We start from the raw sequence: 6,870 nt of genomic DNA, 5'->3' as shown, positions 1-6,870 counted from the left end.
AGTTTGGGGGTGTTTGATAAGTGCATTTTATGCACTTATTTAGGCCATATTACCAAACTTTTATGTCGTTCAATTATTAATTTTTAGCTAATTTTCTTTTGTTTTTAGTTACGGACCCGTTTTGAAGTATTTGGAAGGATATTTGAGATTTCAGTACGCTTTCATCATCATATTTTTTATGACGTGAAAAATTGCAGAAGCTACCTTTCGGGTATGCATTGGGTAAATTCTCGAGTTGACGCAATAGCCTACAAATCATGCCTCAGGTAAACCGCATTAGATAAGCCCTATGCAACAGACTCGATCGAGAAAGTGTTGGTAGGGGGAATCGAACTCGTGATCAAAAACCTCCGCGCTCACCTACTCCACCAACTCGACCACTCCATATAGAGCCATCATCATATTTAATCAAACTAGCATTAGTCACAATCTTGAGTCGATTTTATTTAAGTTAGGTCTTGCATTTTCAATTATAATAGTTAGTGACAATTTAATATTAGAAAAATCATCAAATTCTATTGTTTCGGTTAAGGTGAAAATAATTTGAATTTAAACTAATACAATCATTGTGAGAACGATACCTGGACTCAAAATTCACTTTATTACTTATTAACGAACCGTACACTTGTGGAGTTTTAAATTGAAATATATTTTTCGTGAATAGCTCTCTTTCACGTCAATATAGTATAATGCACTTGAGTATCAACGAATTATACATATCTGATCCCAAACGGATTATCAATTCCTTACTAACTATATCATGTTTTATTAGTGATGTAGTACATATTGAGTATATTGAAAAAAGAGTACTAGTAGAAATAAAACATTTTAATTTCGGATTGGGCCCATAAGATTATTCTGGAAAGAGAACGACTAGAGGAACCATACACAACACTTCATCGTGACGTACGATGAATTTTGATCAATCAAGTTCATTTAGGACTCGAAAACTGATTTTTAAAGTTTTGGCGCTATTTTTGTCAATTCATTTATTTTGGGTTTTTTGCAATTTTAATTTGTTTAAATTTATTTTCATTACTTTTATTTATTCCATATAAATCCTCATAAATAAGGGGTTAGTTCGTTTTTATTATTATCATTCATCAATAAAATTTGTGAAGTTATTTTCTTCTTAATTTGGTAGATTCCAAATTTCGTATTTTTAAGGTTTTTACTTGAATTCCTTATTTCTCACTACTTCAATTAGATGTGGCTAAATATTATTGGAAAAGCTACAATTTCAGATACTCAATCATGAGATAGATATATAAAGATGAAATTTATTCTCAATTTAAATTAGAAAATGAACAAGGAAAATCATATCCATTTTCAAATGATGCCTTCGAATTCTCAACATTTCACATTAATATCACGTCACAAATTTGAGTCGATTGATTGATCGACTGGGCCCTTCTTAGGAGTAGATGAATCATCGTTTTCTTATCTTTACTTTCTGAAAGGAAATTAAATGAGAAAACTAAACAAAAAATTCTCTGCTCTACTATTAGAATTCAATATTAAAACCCAAAATACACCAGCTTTCATATTTTAATAAGGTTCAACGAGTAGAGCAACTGAAAATTTCTTATAAGTGATGTATATCTTAGATAAGAAAAATCTCTTTTAATTTCTTTCATATTTCTATCTCCTTTTCTCTACTTCCCTGTAATTAAGTTATATTAATTGATATGCCATCTAAAATGTAGGATATGAGTCCTATTTAAGATGTTATGCTACTTAAAAGTCACCTAAAGTGATAATATATCTAGATAGATAATATTGTTAGTCTTATGTAGTATTTTAAATTTATGCATAATATTATTTAGTTTCCTTCTAGTGTAGGTTTTCTTGTTTGTTTACTCTTCTTATAATATATAAACCTAAATTATTCATTAGAAATCTAATTTTTGGTGGCTCAATTATTTCCTTCTTCTTCCTCCTCTTTTGTTCTTCTCCTCTATATGTTTGATTATATGTTATCATGATATCAGAGCCAATTAAAATTCTTGCATTGAAGTTGATTCTTTCTTCCATTCATTCTCACACCATTTGTGCAATTGAAAAACATAACTTTGTGATTGAAAAATCTAACCCTACCCTTGTTTTTCTACATAGAACCCCCGCCTATTTTCACTATAATTCTTCTACATAACCTTAATCAAGAGATTGATGACCATATTTAGGTTCAAGAAGATGAGACAAATCTCCTTGATCGACGAGTGTAGCACCACGCATGACTCTCCGACAACGATTGAACCACCACGCATAGATGCACAGGTGGCATGTGAGAGTGCGTGGATCAGTTTCTAGTGGAGCTTCAACGTGACATTGTATTCCTAAGTAAATTTCTGATTGTTTGGTAGTATTAGTATGGTTGTACGTACAATGTGTGGTATATTTTCAAGGTAGTTTGTGATGGTGCATTTGAGTCTAGTGCTTTGTGATTCAATTGATACTTATTTGTTGATTTCATAATGACAACTAAAAGTGATAATTCACTTCAATCCATTAGTGTCAGATTAAATAGTAAAAATTACTCATATTAGAATACTGTGATAAGGAATTTTTTAAAGGGAAAAAGATTGTGGGGTTGTGTTAGTGAAACTATCGTAAAATTCAAGAACACTACTAAGAATTATGTGATAGAGTTAGATAATTAGGAGTCAAACAATGCGAAAATTGTCACTTGAATTTATAATTTTGTTGAGCAATCTATTGGTAAACAGTCGGCGAAGTTTGAAATAGTAAAAGAAGTTTGGAATCACTTTTAAAAGTTATACACTACGTCTAATATTGCAAAATTGTATCAATTGGATATTGATATACGGGCTTTATAATAAAAGAATATGAGTATTCTCGAGTTATACAATGCTATGATCTCAATTTGGGATGAGTTTGCTCTTACAGAATAAACGATACTGAAAACATGTGATGAATATATTACTTTTAGAGAAAACCAATGATTAGTTCAATTTTTCACGGTATTTCGTAGTGATTTTGTGAAGCTTAAAGGCTTTATCTTGCATTGCATTCTACTTCCCTTAGTTGATTCGATAGTTAGTGAACTTGTAGTTAAAGAAACACATTTGAAATGTCTTTCATGATAAGTATTTCTTCTTCCATCTAGTACTCAGTGTTGGTTGTACATTCTTGATCATCCACACATAATCAGAACAAAAGTTATGTGCAAGTTGCTAGTGATGAATGTAACTTTTGTAAACAAAATGGACATTGGAAGTCTCAATGTTCGAAACTATCGAAGAAGCAGCAGACACAACCACAGCAATGATCCTATCATCCCAATGCTAACATAGCTGACACCATGCCATCTAGTGACTCGTCTATACTTGAAGCACCTCCTTCTTCCAATCCCATGTTGATTGATTTAGTATAGCAGTTTCAAAAGTTCTTAACCACACAGCCACATGCTATGTCAACTTCTACTCATATAGGTTTGTCATCTCAAAGTCACTCAGGTGTTTTTTATCGTCTTTCTATTTATCGTTTTTTTAGAGAACTTATTAAAATTTAACATTCTGCGAAATTAAGTGCTTTAAATGTGAGTGGAGAGTTATTTTGGTTGATTTCTCTTAATTGCTTGTTCTTGATGGCACAATGCATCAAATTTCATGTACTAATATCCCATAACAAAATAGTGCTACTGAATAAAAGCATAGGCACATTGTAGACATTGCTCGTTCCATTCTTTTGTCCACCAAAGTTCCTAGAGAATTTTGGAAAGAAGTAGTTCTTACTGCTATTTCTTTAATTAATAAAATTCATTCTTCCCATAATTCAGGTTTATCACCTTTTGAAATATTGTATAGGACATCCTCTTAATTACTTTTTATGAGAGTTTTTGGTTGTACTTGCTTTGTTTTTGGTCTTGAAGTCGAACGTAGTAAATTGAAATCTCGCTCTACTATTTGTGTTTTCTTAAGTTATTGGCAGGGACAAAAGAGTTTTCGCTATTATGATTCCATTAATTAGAAATTATATAATTCTTGTCATGTCGTATTTCTTAAGCACATTCCATGCTTTTCTATTTCTATCATGACTTGATTAAAACTGACTTCTTTCGTATTGATCCATTCTCTGATGATATTGATAGGCCGCCTTCACATATCCCATGTATGTTGATTCTTCATGTCCTACAAGCACACATGCCCCGACTCATGATACTCCTCCTCCTTCTATGGCTTCCTAAGCACCACTCAAGATTATTAATCTAGCTCTTGCTCCATCTATTCCTTGATATCCTCAACATATTCATAAATCTACTCAGTTACCTGATTTTACTTATTCTTATTATTTTGAGTCCTTTTGCTCTTTTCTAACCTCCATTTACAAACTATCTGAACGATTCTCCTATACAGAAGCCATTCCAGATTCTTTTTCGCAACAGACTATAGCTGATGAAATTTCTGCTCTGTATAAGACAGGCACTTGGGATTTGGTTGCATTACCTTTAGGTAAACATGCTATTGGTTCTCGTTGGATTTATAAAATTAAAACCAATTTTGATGGTCCAGTTGAGCATTACAAGGTTAGATTGGTTGCTAAGGGTTTTAATCAGCAATATGGTCAGATTATGAGGAGACTTTTGCTTTTGTTGCCAAGATGACCAATGTTCGTACATTTAATTTAGTTTCATATGTTCTCAGTGGAGTCTCTATTAGTTGATGTCAAAATGTTTTTTTGAATAGAAATATTCACGATAAGATCTATATGGTTCCTTCTCCTGGTCTTTCTCACTCTCTTGAATATATTTGTAAATTCAAGAAGACACTTTATAACCTTAAACAAGCATCTCGTGCCTAATTTGAGAAATTTTTCACTATTGTTTCCTCTCTTGGTTTTACATCCAATCACCATGACTTAGCCACATTGTTTAGATGTACTTCAGTTGGTCGCATTCTACTTTTATTGTATATTGACAATATGATTATTACTAGTGATGATGTTGATGGGATTGCAGATTTGAAATCAGAGTTGGCTCGTTATTTTGAAATGAAGGACATAGGTGCATTATCTTATTTTTTTGGGATCGAAGTTGCTTTTTCTTCTAGAGGTTATATTCTCTCTCAGTCCAAGTTTACTATGGATGTTATTGTGTGCTCGTCTTATTGATGTGAAAACTGCTGATACTCCGCTTGAGTGCAATGCTCGATATTCACCCTCTGACGATGTACCTTTGACTGATCTCACTTTGTATTGCACCACTATTCGATGTTTGGTTTATCTTATCATCACACATCTCGATATTACTTATGATGTTCATATTGTTAGTTAATTTGTTTTAGCTCTTACTGTAGTTCGTTGGGCAGTTCATATTTTGCACTATCTTCGTGGTATTTGCTTTCAAAATTTATTGTTTTCATCAAGTACCTCTTTAGTGCTTCCTGCCTACTCTAATGTTGATTAGGCCAGTAACCCCACCGATTGAAAGTCCGCTATTGATTCTTGTATATTTTGGGGTAATTCCCTTATCTCTTAGAAAAGTAAGACACAAACCGTTCTTTCTCTTTCCTCTACTGAGGTAAAGTATCGAGCTATGGCATCCACCACCACTAAGATTGTATAGTTGCATTGGTTACTTGTAGACATGGATGTTCATTCGCCTTCTTCAACTCATATGTATTGTGATAATTAAAGTGTTATTTAGATTTTTCACAACTTTGTGTTCCATGAGAGCACGAAACCTATTGAGATTGACTATCATCTGGTTCGCCATTATCCTCAAAATAGAACTATTTTCATACCTTTTGTTTCTTCATCATTGCAGTTTGCTGACTTTTTTATTAAATCTTATCCAGTTCATCGTTTTCACTTTTTACTTGACAAACTATCACTACTTCTTGCTATAGCATTGTGAGTTTGCGAGAAGATGTTAGTCTTATATAGTATTTTGAATTTATGAATAATATTATTTAGTTTCCTTATAGTATAGGTTTCCTTGTTTGTTTACTCTTCTTGTAATATCCCATGTTTGAGCCCCATTTTTTAGGGATCCATTTTTTCAATTCTCATTTTCAACCACACATTTTTCTATAAAATAATAATACACATATTTCCAAGACCTTTTATTACTTATTAACCATACATTTTACAAAAAATTACTATTTCATAATACATTTTTCTCCAAAAATGAGAATCAAACAGGGAAGTTATAAACCCAATTATTCATTAGAAACATAATTTTTAGTAGCTCAATTATTTCCTTCTTCTTTTTCCTCTCCTGTTCTTCTTCTCTATATGTTTAATTCTTTATGTTTGATTATATATTATCAAATATTACTCGTCTATTAGTACTTTATTTGTTAGCATAAAACGTATTATAGAGTTTTAAAACAAACTTTAGATATTGGAAAGGTCACATATAGGATAACTATGTCCTCAAGTTACAGGGATGGTTGGAATTGCTTCATTAAGTAATGAACACTACAATTTTTGAAAAGCCATTGACAAATTTTAGTAAACAAGATAAGAGCCGAAAGGGTGAAAACATGTGCATGGAAGAGTAAAGAGTACATGGGTCCAAATTATGTGGTGGGGGCGTTTTATACGAATGAGTAAACTTAATAAAAATGTATTATGAACTAAAGTTGGGCTAATATCGAGCATTATGAAAGTGATTGTGAGTCTTCAAAATTTTTTACACGACGGTTAACAATGAAGAGCATGAAGATGATGCTAGAATAGAAAGTTCTTCATTTAGCCATATAAAAAAACTTGAATCTTTAAATTCCTTACGTATAATTTTTTTTTTTCAAACTTGTCCAAAGGGCTAATTGGCTCTTCTAAAAGACCAATTGGATCGAGTCGGATGTTAAGAGTTAAAATTTCACATCAATTAAAGATATAAATATA

The 6,870-nt window shown here is 32.0% G+C and overlaps 1 pseudogene; it reads left to right on the top strand.

Annotated features, from left to right (window-relative positions):
- LOC111393142 overlaps positions 1-4,624 on the top strand; it is an 85,706-nt pseudogene extending 81,082 nt beyond the window's left edge.
- The last annotated feature ends 2,246 nt before the right edge of the window (positions 4,625-6,870 follow it).

Source organism: Olea europaea, chromosome 4 (assembly GCF_002742605.1).
Source record: "Olea europaea var. sylvestris chromosome 4, O_europaea_v1, whole genome shotgun sequence".
Lineage (NCBI taxonomy): Eukaryota > Viridiplantae > Streptophyta > Magnoliopsida > Lamiales > Oleaceae > Olea > Olea europaea.
This window is presented reverse-complemented; position numbering and strand designations above follow the sequence as displayed.